Here is a 22928-nt window from a genome sequence, read left to right on the forward strand (position 1 = left end):
CACTATGATACAGGACAGTTTTGAAGATAAATCTAGTTAATACGCAAGTTGTTCAGCAAATGAAATAAAGACACGTAATTCATAAGTCCAGAAACAAGTCATGCATTCTGGTTTTACTAAGACGACTTCCCATCCTTGGTCTTGTGGAAAATAACCGTTATGACCATTGGCTAGGCAGCATGTTGTAATGTCGTCAAAAGGACGAGGGTGTCGTAATATCCAACAGCCTCGTAATAATCTAAAAACATTGTTTCTCACCCCAACTACTGAATCCGTCACTTGTGGGAAAGTTTTATTTAAAAGCTGCAATCCGATGTTCTTTTTCTCACTTTGGTAAGAAGCGAACATCACTAACCCGTAAGCATAACATGCTTCTTTATGTTGCATGTTAGAAGCTCTTTCTAATTCACGAAATCCTATGTTGGGATATGTTGAGTCAAAATAGGTTCTTAACCCGTAGCGTAAAATTGCATTTGGGTTCCCCGCATTTAACGCTTTAAAGAAAACACGGTGTAACTTAAAGTCTCCCCAATGTGATATACCCCACCTATCAAAGGAAAGCCTTTTATAAACTAAGGCATTTCTGGAAATTCTTTCAAATGTTTGACAAGTTAATTTCGCCATAACTAAATGTGTTGATGAATTCTGACCGACTCTAGACAAGATTTTCTCAATCATATCCTCTGGTAGGTCTTCTAAAATATTCGGTTGTCTACCCTTAACGTCCATTTTGTTTTTATACTGTAAAATAGACAAGGATTAGATTCGTAATAACAAACAATACAAGCAATTTTTACATAGAACATAAAAGTACAAGCACACTACAATACATTTATTACACAACATGCTCACACCCCTCTAATCTGAATCACTGGTTTCTTCTTCTTCGGACTTGGTTCTTTTTCCTAATTTTCTAGGGATATATGATGTTCCTCTAATACGAGCCGTCGTTTTCCACATTGGTTTAGAAAAACCTGGTGGTTTAGAGGTTCCCGGGTTATTGTCACGATATTGAAAATACGGGTGTTGACGGTACATATAAAGTTCATCGGGGTCGGAATCAGATTTTTCTATTTTGATGCCTTTTCCCTTATTATTTTCTTTTGCCTCATTAAATTAGGTCGGGGTAATTTCTATAACATCATCGGAATCCTCATCAGGATCCGATTCATCGGAAAATTGGTAATTTTCCCAATATTTTGCTTCCTTAGTGGAAACACCATTGACCATTATTAACTTTGGTCCATTGGTTGAGGATTTTCTTTTATTTGACCGGTTTTCTGTGGTTCCTACTATTCCCCCCTCCGGAACCTCTTCTTCTTCTGGTTCCTCTTCTTCTGGTTCCTCTTCTTAAGGTTCTTCGGGAACTTGTGAATCTTGCCAATATATATTCGACTCTTCGTTATTATTAGGTGAGTCAATGGGATTTGTGCTAGAGGTAGACATCTATCACACAATATCAAACATGTTAAGAGATTAATATATCACATAATATTTACATGTTAATAATATATAGTTTCCAACAAAAATGTTAAGCAATCATTTTTAAAGAAAACACGGTCGAAGTCCAGACTCACTAATGCATCCTAACAAACTCGATAAGACACAATAATGCAAATTTTCTAGTTCTCTAAGACCAACGCTCGGATACCAACTGAAATGTCCCGTTCATATTGATTATAAACGTTCCATATTAATTGATTTCGTTGCGAGGTTTTGACCTCTATATGAGACGTTTTTCAAAGACTGCATTCATTTTTAAAACAACCATAACCTTTATTTTATCAATAAAGGTTTTAAAAGCATTACGTAGATTATCAAATAATGATAATCTAAAATATACTGTTTACACATAACCATTACATAATGGTTTACAATAGAAATATATTACATCGACATATATTTCTTGAATGCAGTTTTTACACAATATCATACAAACATGGACTCCAAATCTTGTCCTTATTTTAGTATGCAACAGCGGAAGCTCTTAGTATTCACCTGAGAATAAACATGCTTTAAATGTCAACAAAAATGTTGGTGAGTTATAGGTTTAACCTATATATATCAAATCGCAACAATAGACCACAAGATTTCATATTTCAATACACATCCCATACATAGAGATAAAAATCATTCATATGGTGAATACCTGGTAACCGACATCAACAAGATGCATATATAAGAATATCCCCATCATTCCGGGACACCCTTCAGATATAATATAAATTTCAAATTACTAATGCATCTGGTACTTTGGATGGGGTTTGTTAGGCCCAATAGATCTATCTTTAGGATTCACGTCAATTAGGGTGTCTGTTCCCTAATTCTTAGATTACCAGACTTAATAAAAAGGGGCATATTCGATTTCGATAATTCAACCATAGAATGTAGTTTCACGTACTTGTGTCTATTTTGTAAATCATTTATAAAACATGTATGTATTCTCATCCCAAAAATATTAGATTTTAAAAGTGGGACTATAACTAACTTTCACAGATATTTCCTTCCTCGAAAATAAGACTTGGCCACGGATCGATTCACGAACCTATACAAATATGTACATATATATCAAAGTATGATCAAAATATAATTACAACCATTTTTATTATGTTTTAAAGATTTGAGTGTATTAAGTCAGCTGTCCTCGTTAATAACCTACAACTAGTTGTCCACAGTTAGATGTACAGAAATAAATCGATATATATTATCTTGAATCAATCCACGACCCAATGTATACACATCTCAGGCTAGATCACAACTCAAAGTATATATATTTTTGGAATCAACCTCAACCCTGTATAGCTAACTCCAACATTACTGCATATAGAGTGTCTATGGTTGTTCCAAATAATATATATACATGGGTCGATATGATATGTCAAAACATTTGCATACGTGTCTATGGTATCCCAAGATTACATAATATATTATAATATATGTATAATACAATATAAGTTAGCTAGGATATGATTTGTATAGATTTGTTAAACATTTCCCGTAGCTAAAAAGATCAAAAATATCCAATCTTGTTTACCCATAACTTCTTCATTTTAAATCCGTTTTGAGTGAATTAAATTGTTATGGTTTCATATTGAACTCTAATTTAAGAATCCAAACAGAAAAATTATAGGTTTATAGTCGGAAATTTAAGTTACATGTCAATTACTAAAGAGGTAGTCATTTCCGTTTAAAGAACGACATCTTGATGACCATTTTGAAAAACATACTTTCACTTTGAGTTTAACCAAGATTTTTGGATATAGTTTCATGTTCATATGAAAAATCATTTTCCCAGAAGAACAACTTTTAAATCAAAGTTTATCATAGTTTTTAATTATCCAAACCAAAACAGCCCCCGGTTTCACTACGACGGCGTATATCCGATTTTATGGTGTTCATCGTGTTTCCAGGTTTTAAATCATTAAGTTAGCATATCATATAGATATAGAACATGTGTTTAGTTAATTTTAAAAGTCAAGTTAGAAGGATTAACTTTTGTTTGCAAACAAGTTTAGAATTAACTAAACTATGTTCTAGTGATTACAAGTTTAAACCTTCGAATAAGATAGCTTTATATGTATGAATCGAATGATGTTATGAACATCATTACTACCTCAAGTTTTCTGGATAAAACTACTGGAAATGAGAAAAATAGATCTAGCTTCAAAGGATCCTTGGATGGCTTGAAAGTTCTTGAAGCAGAATCATGACACGAAAACAGTTCAAGTAAGATTTTCACTCGAAATAAGATTGTTATAGTTGTAGAAATTGAATCAAAGTTTGAATATGAATATTACCTTGAATTAGAAAGATAACCTACTATAAATAACAAAGGTTCCTTGATCTTAGATGATTACTTGGAATGGATTAGAAATCTTGGAAGTAGACTTGCAAACTTGGAAGTATTCTTGATTTTTATGAAACTATACTTATGGAATTTATGAAGAACACTTAGAACTTGAAGATGGAACTTGAGAGAGATCAATTAGATGAAGAAAATTGAAGAATGAAAGTGTTTGTAGGTGTTTTTGGTCGTTGGTATATGGATTAGATATAAAGGATATGTAATTTTGTTTTCATGTAAATAAGTCATGAATGATTACTAATATTTTTGTAATTTTATGAGATATTTCATGCTAGTTGCCAAATGATGGTTCTCACATGTGTTAGGTGACTCACATGGGCTGCTAAGAGCTAATAATTGGAGTGTATATACCAATAGTACATACATCTAAAAGTTGCGTATTGTACGAGTATGAATACGGGTGCATACGAGTAGAATTGTTGATGAAACTGAACGAGGATGTAATTGTAAGCATTTTTGTTAAGTAGAAGTACTTTGATATGTGTCTTGAAGTCTTTCAAAAGTGTAAGAATACATATCAAAACACAACATGTATATACATTCTAATGGAGTCGTTAAGTCTTCGTTAGTAGTTACATGTAAGTGTTGTTTTGAAACCTTTAAGTTAACGATCTCAATTAATGTTGTTAACCCAATGTTTATTATATCAAATGAGATGTTAAATTATTATGTTATCATGATATTATGATGTATGAATATCTCTTAATATGATATACACATTAAAATATCGTTACAACGATAATCGTTACATATAAGTCTCGTTTCGTAATTCTTGAGTTAGTAGTCTTGTTTTTACATATGTAGTTCATTGTTAACACACTTAATGATATATTTAAATATCATTTTATCATGTTAAATATTGTGTATCAATATATTAATATGATACATATGTATTTAGTAGACGTTATCATAACGATAATCATTATATATATCATTTCGAGTTTCTTAACTTAGTAATCTCATTTCTTATGTATATCACACATTGTTAATATACTTAGTGAGATACTTACTCATCATACTCTCATGTAAACCATATATATATATGTCTATATATACCACAACATGTAGTTTTTACAAATGTGTAACGCTCGTGAATCGCCGGTCAACTTGGGTGATCAATTGTCTATATGAAACTTATTTCATTTAATCAAGTCTTAAAAAGTTTGATTGCTTAACACGTTGGAACCATTTAGTCATGTAAATATCAATCTCAATTAATATATATAAACATGGAAAAGTTCGGGTCACTACAATACGGACCGATTCGTTTTTCCATGTTCAATCTACCAATCTGGAACCATTCATGCGCTAGCAGATTTAGGAGCAAGTATCAACCTAATCCCCTGCTCTCTCTATCAGAGATTAGAGTTAGGAGACTTGTCACCAACCAAAATGACAATCCAACTTGCCGATCACACAATTCGATATCCTAAGGGTATAGTTGAGAACGTCTTGGTGAAAGTCGACAAATTCTTGTATCCTACGGATTTTGTAGTGATGGATATTAAGGAAGACCTACACACACCAGTGGTGTTAGGTAGACCTTTCATGAATACGGCTAGGACTGTCATTGATGTGTACAATCAAACCTTGATCTTACGATCACATGGGGAGAGCGTTACCTTCAAAATTGACCGACCAACCGACCTTTCTGGACAGGCAGAGATGTTTGCTATTTCCACCAGACGGATCACTTCCGATGACGATTCTTCACCACCAGCCGATGATATCGAGATGGGTGTCGAATAACAGTCTGTAGACGACCCATAAATGGAAGAAGAGGATCTCAGCAAAGAAATAGAGGAAGAGGAGGAATCTGAAGAGGAAGAGGAAATGGAAGACGTAAAAGAAACTGCGACAATACCCGCTCCAAGAATTGAGCGTCATGAAGAAGTAATGAGGCTTGAGATGGCAGATCACAGTTTAATCATTCACTTCAAGAAGAAGACCGATAAGGCTGAGGTTAAGGATATAGAAAGTGATCCTGTAAGTATCAAAGTGGAGAATCAGAATAATGAAGAAACCCGTTCATCAGACGCATCCTCAGAAGAACAATACACCGATGATGACGAGGAAGAGCAACATGAAGACATTCTGAATAACTCGCAATCTCCAACCGAACCAGATCAAGGGGATCCGGACTCTTCTTCAGATCGAATTCCGGTTATATCCACACATGCAGACATGATCACCTTCATCAATGATACCGATGAATTTGAAGACATTCTCGAAGCCATCCAAAAATCAACCATTGATTTTTCGCTACGCTTAACAGAACGAATTATGGCTATCCGAGAAGAACACCACCTCTATCTCCTAAGAGAAGACAATGATGTTGAAATCCTAGAAGAATGCATTCAAGACTTTATCAATTCTCTTCACGATCATATCTATCACGAAGAAAGGCAACGAGAGCACAATTCAGTGGTTCGCACTATTTTTGAGACAAGATTCTGTCGAGATCAGAAGATCATTTACTCTAAGGTTTATAATGCCTTAGCCGGATCTGCACTTCCATTCTCACGAAACTAACGAGCACTACTGACTCTCATCCAGAGGCATATCGATCTTTCCACCGGAAGCCCGACTTATCACTCTGACTTGCAAATGATCGAGGATATTCACAGCTTTTTCGCTCTCTTGGAAAGAGATAATTTTGAAAGCACACCAGGGAGGCTAGTAATTTACGTAACCATTGATCACCACGCCGACCTGATTATCAAAGAGCTACGAGACATTGTTATGGAAGAAGCAAGGAGAAACAATCCGTTTTCTCATCTTGAACCAGACCGAGTCAACATTGCCACCTACGTTACTAAGCAGATAACACGTATCTTCCAATAATCCACGGATCCTAATTTCACATTTAAAGGTAGATGAAGGGAGATATAATCAAAGACGGTGAAATTAATGCTCGGATCAGGGTTGCTCTTCACTTCTTTTCAGCTTCGCCTCTTAGTAAATCTGTGCAGAGCTACTGACTCTTACTGTGGAGATCACCATTCCGAAGACTTCAAAATTCTAAAGATACAGTTTCTGACATTGTTTGAAGACCTCCGAAATGAGCATCCCACCAGAGAAATCATCAACACCAGTACTGCTTCTATGATTGACATTCATGGGTCAACCAGCAGAGCCGTGGATCATATCCTCATCAGACTTCAAGACTTATCAAGAGCCAAAACTGCGCACTACTTATCATTCAGAAGATCTTCAAGAGAAGTACCGGATCTTCTACCACTATTGGTCCGACACTTTCTCAGGATTTTTCCACCAAGACTTACATTCCCTCAAGAAGACCAAAATCACAACCATCAGCGAGGAATGTTTGCTTTTTAAAGCATCACTACGGTAGATCCAACGACCTTAAACAAAAGCGCTTCTCGGGAGGCAACCCGTGCAATAAAGTAGAGTAGAAGAATAAAGAACGACAAATGAGCCGATAAAGACGCAAGGATTGGAAACTAGCCACATCTGCTAGGGGTATTTCTTTCTTTTCGCTACGAGCTCAAGATTCAAACTATGCCACATCCTAGCTTATCACTAAGTGTGGGATAACACCCAATTAAAACAATAGAAAAATACTCCCAAATCATCAACTAAAACTCCTAAGTGTGGGATACACTAGGAACATTGAGGACAATGTTCGTCTAAGTGTGGGAAGTTGGTATAATCTTTTTATGCTGTACTATAATAACCCATTACGAAGATTCCAAGTCCTTAAGCCAAATTTCAAAATTTTTGCAAAAGAAACCCTTTTCAAAAGAGTATTTTTGAAAGCCTAAAACGTTTGTCAATAAAAATAAGGCTTGAGTAAGGAGGGAATCTTGTTAGATTGAAATCTCTAATAGAGCATTGCATGACTAAGGCATTATCGACCTAAATTGATTATGGTGAGGTACCCCAAATAAGACTAGCATTCATCTTTAATGTTTCACTATTTTCCGTTGAGAGTGCCAATGTCTGTGCTCAGAATCAGAACTTGCTTAAGTTCTACATCTCTAAGCAGAAAAATGCGATTCGTTTGTAATCAAAATAGCTAGCCATTTGTCAAACATAAACCTTCCGCACCTCCACTACTTCTACTCCACCACCACATCCACATCACCTTTACTATTTCTCGAAAAATTCCAAAAATGAGATTCTTTCCAAAAACCCGATGTTATAAACCTCTCAAGTATCATGGCAAAGGTCTTGAAAAAGTTTGTCGGTAAAAAGTTTCTCGAGATGAAGTCTCTAAAAAAAAATTTATTTTAGTTCTAAGAAAAGGTGCAGAACTTAATAAGAGAAATGCCGAAGAGAACTCGACCGAAAATGATTATCAAATGAAGAAAAGTTCAAAAGTGCTTCTCAAAAAATACTTCAGCACTCCTATCCATCCAAATAAAAGTTTGTATATAGACCACATTACCCTTTTATCTCACCACAACTTCACTACCACTCCAAAATTCCTTTTCATCACTGACAAATGACATATAAAGCTGAGATTACTACCGTTCTCGCATTAGCAGCAAGGATTTGAGTCTTTATCAAGCCTATGACGATGGGTGCAGCATGACTGGCTATGAGTGTACTCATTTCTTAGATCTACAGGGAACCCTAAACACTTGAGTGAATTGAGTGATCCGTGAAAGCTAGCCTATGTCATGTAACCTCCTCGCATGCTTGCAGAGATAATTTTAATCCTAACATAGATAACTCATCATCTTTTGCTCTTATAATAAAAGCAAACCGCTTAGGCTATTAGAAAAGAAACGCCAAAAAGATTCTTAAAAATGAGAGTTTGTTTGAGGACAAGCAAAGTCTAAGTGTGGGATATTTGATATAGGCTAAAAAGTCACATTTTCACCCCGGTATTAAGGCCCAAAAACCACAAAGATTCGAACTTTATCGGCAAAATACCCACTTCATCGGTTAGAATTGAAGAACAAATAATTACGAAGGCGGTGCAAAAAGAATCAAGAGAATCGGAGCTAAAACGAAGATTCTAGAGCGAAAACGGTGAAAGACAAGAAATCAAGTTACGATCCAGTGAATCAAGGCTTACCAGCATCAAAAACGGCCTGCCATACCGCCTGCCATATGGCTTGCCAGTATGTAAATGGCCTGCCAAATACGGCTCACCAAGCGTCCTACCATACGGGCTGCCAGGAAAACGGCCTGCCAAATACGGGCCACCAAACGGCCTGCCATACGGCCTGCCAGCCGTATTTTGGCAAATTCCTAGTCTATTTAAAGGGGCTTTGGCATTCATTCCAACACACACTTCAATTCACTTCTTTCTCTCTCTTGTATAATATTAGTCATACTCTCAAGGCCTTCGACTCCGTGCGGGAAACCTAGTACCCAGAGAAGAACGCTGAAGATTGTATTAGGAGCGGTCTGGAGTCTTGAAGTTGTCACTTTTGTATTCAGAACTCGTTTAATCTACTGGTACTTCTATCCTTTATCTTATATATTGTTTTATGATATTGTTGCCATGATTAGCGAGTAGTTATCTTTAGTGTTTGCTATGATGTAAGCAGTTATAATGCCAAAATAATATTATGGTCTGTGTATGCTGTTGAAATGCTTTCCGATTATGCTTTAAACTCAATTGATTTTCCAACTAATAGAACGTAGTTATAGGCTCTGTTATTGGGAAGTCGCGAACCCCGATTCAGAGTACACTATCTGTGTCACCCCTTAGTAAGAGAAGTCTATCGGATACAACGTAAGATCGACTGAGACACACCGGTTGTAGTAAGTCTATCAAGCTTTGGATTCCGACTGAGGACTCTTTCGTAGTGAAACATCTGACTAGACCCTTAGTACATTGTGATGACCCGGGAATTTTCAACCAAATTTAAACTTTAATCTTTATATATGTTTCAGATACGATAAGCAAAATCTGTAATGTTGAATCTCAAAAACTTTGAACTGTGTTCATATAATCGTTTACCTTTTGACCTATGCCCGAAGATTCACGAACAGCTGTATGTAATTAAAAATGTTAAATAATAATAACTTAGTAATATTAGAATGAATATATATATATATGATATGAAACTATATGTGTATGATTCTTATCAATAATTACTATTATATTGTAATATATAAAAACGTATGAATATTAAATATTTAATATATAATATCATATAAAAATTTATGATTAAATGTAATTACTAGTTAAACATATAACATTAATATTATTACTTCCATTACTATTAACAATGTCAATATGAATATTAAAATCAGTGTTGGTCATATTAGTATTTTCAATAGATAATATAAGAAAATTGATACATATAAATTGTTATGATATTATTGTTATCATTAATAATATGATTATTATATTATAATGAGTAATAAAAGTTTGATTGAGATTATTATTATTATTATTATTTACTCATTATACTTATTATTAGTATTATTTTATTATTACTATTATATTATTATGATATTTATTAAAAGAATAATCATAATCTATAAATATAACTATATATATCTAAATAAAATAGAGATACAAATAAAGATATAAATACGGATATTTATATATAATTTCAGATATACAAAATGCTGTTATATATATTTATATATAATTATATACTAAATATATATAAATATATATAAAGAGATTATATTCTGTAAGTATACACATTTTGTTTCAAGTAATTGTCAACTGTAGATAATTATCAATTATGTCCCTAAAAATCTGTAAAAAGCGGATTCCATTCAGATATATCCAAAAATCTGTTGTGAGTCCTAATCAATTTTACTTATTTAATTATTTATTATATTTTTTTTTCTTCTTACACTGATTAAATTTGTCTACCAGTGGGATATATAATTTACGAATTATTCGATAAATTAGATTCACACATTCAGTTTTGTTATTATCTTATCAATTTAAAACCCTTACAAGACTCCATCAAATTGAAATTTTCCAAGAAAAACACAAGTAACCCGTCGGTTACTCTGTCTTGGTTCAAACAATCAAAATCACGATTTCGTATTTTTTTTAAAAATCCATTAATACAGTTTTGTTAGGAATTAGTCACTTAAACTAACTGCAAATTTATAGTTTCCAGTTCTTTCTATCGATCTTGAATTTTGGAGTCAAAGTTCTCAAATCAAAAGTCAACATTTTTGTTCTTGCCAAAATTCCAACTCGTTTTGATATCATCTGTTAAATTAATGATTGTGAAAGTTTTTATGAAACATTTGCCAACTATTTTATGTTTTACTCATGGTCTAAAATGTTCTCGGTTGCAAAATCAATAAATTTTATTTAAAGGCCCGTCGCTACAGCAGCCAGACTCTTCAATTTTTTTTTTTTTTTTTTTTTTATTTGAACGATGTACCAATCCCAGGTAGTTGAAGACTTAAGTTAAACCTTTTTATTTGATTGATGATTTGTTAATTAGTGTACTGGTCAACCGGTTTAATCAAAGGAAGAAGAAGAAGTTAGAATGGATAAATCATACGGTTTATAAAAATTAGAATAGTAGCTAAATCAGAAAACGGGCAATAGCCCAACTGGTCAGAGTGTTTGATAGTTTTCACAAGGTCGGGGGTTCGAGCCTCCTATGAGGCAGAATTCTTTTTGGAAACCCTTTTCCTAAGGTAGTCTTTATTTTAAGTTTTGATATTATTATTATTATTATTATTATTATTATTATTATTATTATTATTATTATTATTATTATTATTATTATTATTATTATTATTATTATTATTATTTCAATTATTATTATTGTTAGTATTATTATGTATTAAGAATATTATTGTTATTATTATTGTTATGGTTATTGTTAATACTAGTATTAGTAATTAAAAATTATTATCATGTACATAAAGATTACAAATATAACTATTATTATACTACTATTAATATTATTATTATTATTATGATCATTATTATCATTAAGTATTAAAACTATTATTATTAGTATTAACATTGTTATTATTAACATTATATTATTTAAGTAAAGTATCATTTTATTATGAGAACTATTATTATTATTATTATTAAGTATTTGAATTATTATTAATAAGCACTATGAATGTTAATTATTATTGTTACTACCATGAATATAAGTAGTAATTACCAACTATTATTATCGTTAACATAATCCTAGTTACATTTATAATTATTATTATTATTGTTATTACTAATAATATTATTATCAATATAGGTATTAATATTAAATAATATGATTATTAATATATTCTTTATTAATCTCAAATACTATCACTTTTAAGCAAATAAATATAAACCATTTGAATAAACATACAAATTAAAGATATATAATATTAATATAAAAATAAAAATAATGTAATTAATAAACTTATATATATATATATTCATTCGAATATGATTATATGTATTAATGATTATACAAATGATTTAGGTTCGCGAATCCGAGGCCAACCCTGCATTGTTCAGTTGTTCAGTATAGTCATATGTATTTTTACTACAAAATACATTAGGTGAGTTCATTTGAATCCCTTTTACTCTTTACATTTTTGGGACTGAGAATACATGCAAATGCTTTATTAACTGTTTTACAATATTTATATGCGTGAGTTTCATTAATCCCTTTTTAAATGCTTTCGCAATATATATTTTGGGACTGAGAATACATGCACTGTTTTTATAACTATTTTACGAAATGGACACAAGTATCGAAACTACATTATATGGTTGAATTATCGAAATCGAATATGCCCCTTTTTATTAAGTCTAGTAATCTAAGAATTAGGGAACAGACACCCTAGTTGACGCGAACTCTAAAGATAGATCTATCGGGCCCAACAAGCCCCATCCAAAGTACTGGATGTTTTAGTACTTTGAAATTTATATCATGTCCGAAGGAGGATTCCGGAATGATGGGGATATTCTTATATGCATCTTATGAATGTCGGTTACCAGGTGTTCAATTCATATGAATGATATTTTTGTCTCTATGCATGGGACGTATGTTTATGAGAAATGGAAATATGAAATCTTGTGGTCTATTAAAATTATGAAATGATTATTTATGTTAAACTAATGAACTCACCAACTTTTTGGTTGACACTTGAAAGCATGTTTATTCTCAGGTACGAAAGAAATCTTCCGCTGTGCATTTGATCATTTTAAAGATATTACTTGGAGTCATTCATGACATATTTCAAAAGACGTTGCATTCGAGTCGTTGAGTTTATCAAGATCATTATTAAATCAATTATAGTTGAAAATATTATGAAATGGTATGCATGTCTGTCAACTTCAGATGTAATGAAAGATTGTCTTTTCAAAACGAATGCGATGTTTGTAAAATGTATCATATAGAGGTCAAGTACCTCGCGATGTAGTCAACTATTACTAATCGTCTATAATCAATATGGACTTCGTCCGGATGGATTAGGACGGGTCTCTACAGTTGGTATCAGAGCTGGTATAACGCCGTCCATGTGTGGCGGGTTAGTCGTAAAGGAGGTTCTCACAGTGTTACCTGTGACGAAGCATTGGCTCTTACTCCTTGCGATCCCTTACGAGGGTTGGCAATAGCCGAGAGGCAGGCCTTAAAATCAGTATCTGAGGTACACTCAGTGGTCACCAGGCGGTTAGCTGGGAAGGCACTGGGTGGGACGGTGGTTGTCCTCAACTGAAGTTTCAGTTGGTATCAGAGCGGTGGTCGTAGCGAACCAAATCTTGCATTAGTATGTCTAACTAGTAGTCGTTAGGATGCATTAGTGAATCTGGACTTCGACCTGGTCTGCATGTCAAAAAGTTTTGCTTATCATTTTGTGTCGAAAATTATCTGCTTATCATTCTTATTCTAGACACGTCTTGCTGCATTGATTGCATGAATAGTGTATAGATAAGATTCATATCTTAACGTATCTGTTACTGTAAACCTTACCTGGCGTATCCCGTAAATTCCTCCGTAATCTATGAAACCTTTTGTTCTATATATATGGATATTCTATGTAATTAAGAATACCATCCGTTAACCAGAAAATCATTTCATATCTAAAAATTCTTCATTCAATCGTACGAAATGGAATTCGTCATTAGTTCAAGTCACTCGGATTCTGAAATGGAATCCCACTCAAGCTCCGAAAGTAGTGTGACCGGAATGGATCAACCAATCAGTCATCATCTATTCTGGATGAATTGGGGATGGGTTCGTAGCCTTCTCAATCATTGGAGACAAGAAGAAGGTGATCCTTTCCATCCGCCACATTGCCCTATTGGCGAAGAACCTGAAGCACTTACCGGTGAACCTGTTCGAAACACCATCTTTTCTCTCGTTTCCAGAGTATCTCGCCACGATTATATACTATACCAAATTCTAGATTATATTTACCTGCTAGTCCGAACCAAAAATCACCCCGGTGTAATAGAAGAAGTCAACGAGCTTCGCGCTCGGGTAGTGGCTTTAGAGAATATAGTGCGAAGGTTACAAACACCAGCAGCAGCACCAGCAGCATAACCAGTACCACTACCAATGTCAAGAGTACCATCACCACCACCAACATCAACAACCACATCCCACACATCAACATCTTAATCTATACCTCAAACATCAACGTCATACGCACCATGGATACCAAGGAGTACCAACAACAACAACATCATCACATGTCTCAACCTCGCAATTTATACCCAAGCATAATCATCGTTCTATGAATCGTTTTACGAATCGTTCTACATAAACTATCTTCGTCCTTCATGGTGATTATGTAATCTCTAATATTTTAGAGATTATGTACTCTAGTTCTAGCCGTAAATCTGATGAGTTTAATATCACATTGACTCATTAAATCCATAATTACGTCTGAAGAAAATAAATATATATATATATATATATATATATATATATATCTTTTCATAAAGATTGTAATTAAAAATTCTCTTGTACAAACTGTTAATGGTGAAAATATTTTAACGGGTAGGTAATACCCGAGGACTATTTAAATTTTACATTAATAAGTTACATTGTACGTTTTTCGAATCTGTTTCAACAGTCATATACTATCCTACTTACATCCACCGATATACAAATCCGTTCACCACAGAATAACCATATTCATCCAATTACATATTTGGATTTTGACTTACCAGAATCCAACAAGTGGCATAATGAAGAAAACAATTGACAAAATAAAATTTGATAGAAACTAACAAATTAACTATGGGAAATTTTGTTAAGAATCCACGCTAACTGTTCCTAGCTAATTGTTCCTAGCTAACTAATTAATTCCGTAATAAATTTTAATTATTGCAATTTTATTTATCGCAATTTAATTATCGCAATTTACATTCTCGCAATTTTATTTATCGTCATTTAATTTTTGTTATTTACTTTACGCATTTAATTTATTGTCATTTAATTTATGTTATTTATTTTTCGCACTTTAAATATCGGGACACGTATACAAGGTTTTGACATATCATATCGACGCATCTATATATATTATTTGGAATCACCATAGACACTCTATATGCAGTAATGATCGAGTTCTCTATACAGGGTTGAGGTTGATTCTACAATAATATATATAGTTTGAGTTGTGATCGAGTCTGAGACGTATACGTGTCACGACACGTATTAATTAATTCGAATATTATATATTAAACTATATATATGAATTATTGGACTGTCAACTGTGGACTATCGACTGTAGATTAATAACATTAAACAATTAAAATAAATTAAAATATTGATTATAACATATGAAACTAAACAATTCTTCAAGTTGCCACTTGATTTCATCTTAAACCTTAATTGTACCTTGACGATTCCAATCTGCATTCAAACTTTCATAATTCTTGAAAACACCTCAATCGATAGGATGAATCAACCACACTTCATTTACAGAAGGAAAGATTTGTGCATATAGTTATGCACCTGAAAAACTCTCGACAACTGAGTAAAAGTTTAACACGTAGCCGCGTCAGATCCTTTGGCATTTATTAGCAAAAATAACTTTGCGATCCCTTTTCAAAGTAGCCAAATTTATCACAGCTCCAGCAAGTCAACTTCGACTTTTCATTCGAAGTAGCCTTACTATAATCCTGATATATACAATTACCCTTTTGATACCGGAGAATTCTTTTATATTCCACCATATTACCAGCAGACGTACCAGCAACCTCGTTATTTTTTTGGCTTAAATCTCTCTGATAAATCATTATATTTATTCATTGAAACCCTATCATATACTCATCCGCATCTTGTAACGAGAACTGCCATAACAATTACCAGAAATCAGCAATCAGTACTTTAAAAACTCACAGCATATCTACATCAACATTTATATGTATGACATTTATCTCTTAGAATTATGATCTCTCGTTCTGAAATTCTGAAAAATACTCAGTCACAAATCAATACTCTGAATGTTGAAAAAGCTGAATGAAGCAACAGAAACCATAGACAACCGTAAACGACCTTAATCATCGAAAGTTTGATGATAAAGAATAGTATGTTGAAAAAGCTCAGAAAAGTTGGAACTGGAAAACGGATTGAGCTAACCCCGAAGGAGACCAAGGACAAATACAAGTACCATACCATATATTCAAAGAATCCAGGTAATTCTGGATCTGATGAAACCTTCAACGAATATCTGGCTCCGTACTCATGTTAAAATCTTGCGGAAAAATCTTTCTCCATCAACCATCGAACTTAGAAATTCCAAAATATCATCATCAATATCTTCGATATTTCTGAGGATATTTTCATAAATATTCTCGTTCGAAATTATATACGTCTTCGTGATTCCTGTGTATTATTATATTGGAAACATTCAATAGAATATTTAGTACTGAAAAGCAGATTATGCGAAACTATGAAGAAAGCCGTGGACAAATCACAAAGAATAAGTTTGACCTCAAAGAATCCAAATGATTCAATATCTACTAAAGTCTTTAGTGAATATCTTGCTCCTTACTCTAAACCCTTGCAGACAATAGTTTCTATCATCCTCTGATCTTAGAAATTCCAATATATCATCGTATCTTTCATTATAAATATCCTCCATATTTCTGAAGATATTTTCATAAGTATTCTTATCTGAAATAATTAATCTCTTCATGGTATCAGTGTTACATCATATAGAAACTATTAGTTTCTATATTCTGTAAACTTTCGAGTTTAAAATATGAATGTTATTGAAGTAATGTTAGGAACTGATGCATGAGTTAGTATAATATAATGACACTTGATCAACGTGATTATATTACAGTAAGTCATGCTGAGTTCTAATGGGACATGATGGTTCACAGTAGATCATACCACCATCTTGTGTCATGTTACATAACTCTTTCATTCTAATTAACTTCAGAACATATCAAGAAAGTATATTCTTGATAGCTCTATTCTCAATGATTCTGCTAATTTGACGAATCAAACCGTGCTATTACGTTCTTTCTTGATTATAACATTAAATTCATTCGAAACTCCATACTTACAAATTCCAGACCATTACTCGTTCTACTAGAGATCGAGAGGAGATTAAAAAGACGGAGAGCTTCGAAACATAAAGGAAGATATAAAACTCGACAACAACACTGAAATTACAATAATTAAAAATTAAAACATCACGACAATTAAAAATTTAAAAGATTACAATCAAACTACTCATCGTCGTCAATTTTCATCTGCAAAGTAGTGTTCACCAGTCATTTCACCATCCGTGAGGTACTCTGGAGACATCGGTATTTCTCTTGATGCCTCAACTGCTGCTTCAGCTGATTCATCGAGGTAACGATAACCCAACGTCTCTTCATCTTCAAGAACCGCATACAAAGAAATGTGTTTACCGCGATCTTCAATGGTATCTTTTATAAAGTACCATTGATTATCGGTACATAGAAAACTTGCCCTACAATCCGTATCATAATCGTCTCTATAAAAGAACACAGACGTGAATTCACACGGAACTTTTTCCTTCAGAAAGGATAGCAAATCTTGTAAACCAACATCACGAATATCGATATCTTCAAACGAAATACTGTCGCCCCACTCATATTCCTTCATTTGATTACGGAAATCACCTCCGTAATGAACATCGAATGAAACGATCATTGAGGGAAGTGTTAACATTTTGCAGTTTGGGAGTGTTTGATCTTGATCTTGAGAAAGATGGAAATATAAAAGAAATATATGTTTGAGTGTATAAAATGAAGTATATGGTTGGTGTTTATATAGTGTAAAAATGACCGTTGGGATAGCCGTTGGAATTTTTTTTTATTATTTTACTAACGGTTAAAAATTTGGGCAAGTTTTTGGGCGAAGGTGGACGATGCCCGTTGGGACCTCTCTCGTGATAGTTTCATTCGTGCTCTTCGATTAATCAAATTATTTTATCTGTATTATTCTCAATGATGATAAAACTTAATTTATCAACTCTTATTCGTCATGAAAACATTTTTATTGTTAGCCATGACCACCCCACTCAAATTTCGGGACGAAATTTCTTTAACGGGTAGGTACTGTGATGACCCGGGAATTTCCAACCAAATTTAAACTTTAATCTTTATATATGTTTCAGATACGATAAGCAAAATCTGTAATGTTGAATCTCAAAAACTTTGAACTGTGTTCATATAATCGTTTACCTTTTGACCTATGCCCGAAGATTCACGAACAGCTGTATGTAATTAAAAATGTTAAATAATAATAACTTAGTAATATTAGAATGAATATATATATATATATGATATGAAACTATATGTGTATGATTCTTATCAATAATTACTATTATATTGTAATATATAAAAACGTATGAATATTAAATATTTAATATATAATATCATATAAAAATTTATGATTAAATGTAATTACTAGTTAAACATATAACATTAATATTATTACTTCCATTACTATTAATAATGTCAATATGGATATTAAAATCAGTGTTGGTCATATTAGTATTTTCAATAGATAATATAAGAAAATTGATACATATAAATTTTTATGATATTATTGTTATCATTAATAATATGATTATTATATTATAATGAGTAATAAAAGTTTGATTGAGATTATTATTATTATTTACTCATTATACTTATTATTAGTATTATTTTATTATTACTATTATATTATTATGATATTTATTAAAAGAATAATCATAATCTATAAATATAACTATATATATCTAAATAAAATAGAGATACAAATAAAGATATAAATACAGATATTTATATATAATTTCAGATATACAAAATGCTGTTATATATTTATATATAATTATATACTAAATATATATAAATATATATAAAGAGATTATATTCTGTAAGTATACACATTTTGTTTCAAGTAATTGTCAACTGTAGATAATTATCAATTATGTCCCTAAAAATCTGTAAAAAGCGGATTCCATTCAGATATATCCAAAAATCTGTTGTGAGTCCTAATTGATTTTACTTATTTAATTATTTATTATATTTTTTTTTCTTCTTACACTGATTAAATTTGTCTACCAGTGGGATATATAATTTACAAATTATTCGATAAATTAGATTCACACATTCAGTCTTGTTATTATCTTATCAATTTAAAACCCTTACAAGACTCCATCAAATTGAAATTTTCCAAGAAAAATACAAGTAACCCGTCGGTTACTCTGTCTTGGTTCAAACAATCAAAATCATGATTTCGTATTTTTTTTAAAAATCCATTAATACAGTTTTGTTAGGAATTAGTCACTTAAATTAACTGCAAATTTATAGTTTCCAATTCTTTCTATCGATCTTGAATTTTGGAGTCAAAGTTCTCAAATCAAAAGTCAACATTTTTGTTCTAGCCAAAATTCCAACTCGTTTTGATATCATCTGTTAAATTAATGATTGTGAAAGTTTTTATGAAACATTTGCAAACTATTTTATGTTTTACTCATGGTCTAAAACGTTCTCGGTTGCAAAATCAATAAAATTTTTTTAAAGGCCCGTCGCTACAGCAGCCAGACTCTTCAATTTTTTTATTTTTTTATTTTTTTTTATTTGAACGATGTACCAATCCCAGGTAGTTGAAGACTTAAGTTAAACCTTTTTATTTGATTGATGATTTGTTAATTAGTGTACTGGTCGACCGGTTTAATCAAAGGAAGAAGAAGAAGTTAGAATGGATAAATCATACGGTTTATAATAATTAGAATAGTAGCTAAATCAGAAAACGGGCAATAGCCCAACTGGTCAGAGTGTTTGATAGTTTTTACAAGGTCGGGGGTTCGAGCATCCTATGAGGCAGAATTCTTTTTGGAAGCCCTTTTCCTAAGGTAGTCTTTATTTCAAGTTTTGATATTATTATTATTATTATTATTATTATATTATTATTATTATTATTATTATTATTATTATTATTATTATTATTATTATTATTATTATTATTTCAATTATTATTATTGTTAGTATTATTATATATTAAGAATATTATTGTTATTATTATTGTTATGGTTATAGTTAATACTAGTATTAGTAATTAAAAATTATTATCATGTACATAAAGATTACTAATATAACTATTATTATACTACTATTAATATTATTATTATTATTATTATTATTATTATTATTATGATCATTATTATCATTAAGTATTAAAACTATTATTATTAGTATTAACATTGTTATTATTAACATTATATTATTTAAGTAAAGTATCATTTTATTATTAGAAATATTATTATTATTATTAGTAAGTATTTGAATTATTATTAATAAGCACTATGAATGTTACTTATTATTGTTACTACCATGAATATAAGTAGTAATTACCAACTATTATTATCGTTAACATAATCCTAGTTACATTTATAATTATTATTATTATTATTGTTATTACTAATAATATTATTATCAATATAGGTATTAATATTAAATAATATGATTATTAATATATTCTTTATTAATCTCAAATACTATCACTTTTAAGCAAATAAATATAAACCATTTGAATAAACATACAAATTAAAGATATATAATATTAATATAAAAATATTGTAATTAATAAACTTATATATATATTCATTCGAATACGATTATATGTATTAATGATTATACAAATGATTTAGGTTCGTGAATCCGAGGCCAACCCTGCATTGTTCAGTTGTTCAGTATAGTCATATGTATTTTTACTACAAAATACATTATGTGAGTTCATTTGAATCCCTTTTACTCTTTACATTTTTGGGACTGAGAATACATGCAAATGCTTTATTAACTGTTTTACAATATTTATATGCGTGGGTTTCATTAATCCCTTTTTAAATGCTTTCGCAATATATATTTTGGGACTGAGAATACATGCGCTGTTTTTATAACTGTTTTACGAAATGGACACAAGTATCGAAACTACATTATATGGTTGAATTATCGAAATCGAATATGCCCCTTTTTATTAAGTCTGGTAATCTAAGAATTAGGGAACAGACACCCTAGTTGACGCGAACTCTAAAGATAGATCTATCGGGCCCAACAAGCCCCATCCAAAGTACCGGATGTTTTAGTACTTTGAAATTTATATCATGTCCGAAGGAGGATCCCGGAATGACGGGGATATTCTTATATGCATCTTGTGAATGTCGGTTACCAGGTGTTCAATTCATATGAATGATATTTTTGTCTCTATGCATGGGACGTATGTTTATGAGAAATGGAAATATGAAATCTTGTGGTCTATTAAAATTATGAAATGATTATTTATGTTAAACTAATGAACTCATCAACTTTTTGGTTGACACTTGAAAGCAAGTTTATTCTCAGGTACGAAAGAAATCTTCCGCTGTGCATTTGATCATTTTAAAGATATTACTTGGAGTCATTCATGACATATTTCAAAAGACGTTGCATTCGAGTCGTTGAGTTTATCAAGATCATTATTAAATCAATTATAGTTGAATATATTATGAAATGGTATGCATGTCTGTCAATTTCAGATGTAATGAAAGATTGTCTTTTCAAAACGAATGCGATGTTTGTAAAATGTATCATATAGAGGTCAAGTACCTCGCGATGTAATCAACTGTTGGGAATCGTATATAATCGATATGGACTTTGTCCGGATGGATTAGGATGGGTCCTTTCATACATTGTAGGTCCTAGACCATGCTAGTGTAGTCACCAAGCATATAAACTTCGTAAGTGCACGCTGAAGCACAACGGTTGTTGTAAGCTGTACCTCTGCTAAGTAAGGCCATGGAACCCGGTTAGTGTTGACCAGTACACTGCACCATAACGCTGTCTCAAGCATTGCACCCCGCTAGAGGGATTGTTAGTTAATTAAGGAACTGTTTGTTTAGACACATAAAGGATTGGACCGTTAGGATAACCGAACGTGTTCATGGAAGTCAGCTTGACTTGGCCATGGTGTTCTTTATGGTTGAACTCTTTTTAAGGGCCTAACTATCTCTTATCAATCATTAATGAAAGCATTGAAACGCATCACGTCTCTCGGATATGGTAAACCATGTATTTTATTATGCTTAAGAAAGTTTAGACCAGATCGGAATGTTAATACGTCACCCAACCGAGTCGCTCAATTGGATGAGCCGTCTGAACGTGTATGCCTGTAGTCAGACTGCACGGGCGTCGGGGGTAAGGGACGTTGCTGTCTATTCAGAATCTTCAAGCCTAATGCAGTACCCAGTGACATGTCTTATGACAGGGGCGTTTAGGAACAGTGTAATGAATACAAGGCATCTGCCTATTCATGAGTCAGCATTCCATAATCTCGGCAAAATAACTGATGAAGTCATAATATGCACTCACTTTAACCTTATCTGAATTATGAATTTTATCGCATTTACTTTATCTGTCTTATAAACTAGAAAAACACCAAAATAAATATTTACTACTCCCTAACTATCTTAGGCTTAAATATAGGTTCGATTCTACTGATATCTCAAAAATACGACCCTAGGTCATACTTCCCTTGCTTATAAGGAGTAATAAGATTTAAGCCCCGCTAAATATAAATTTAAAACAGTACCTTCCTCCCACGAGTGACTGATCCTGGCGAGCCGCGGCCTGACGACACCGCGCGAATAAAAACCTTCCGTTTCGGCCATATCAGGGGGTTGACACCAA

The sequence above is a fragment of the Rutidosis leptorrhynchoides genome, chromosome 1, assembly GCF_046630445.1.
Source record: "Rutidosis leptorrhynchoides isolate AG116_Rl617_1_P2 chromosome 1, CSIRO_AGI_Rlap_v1, whole genome shotgun sequence".
NCBI lineage: Eukaryota > Viridiplantae > Streptophyta > Magnoliopsida > Asterales > Asteraceae > Rutidosis > Rutidosis leptorrhynchoides.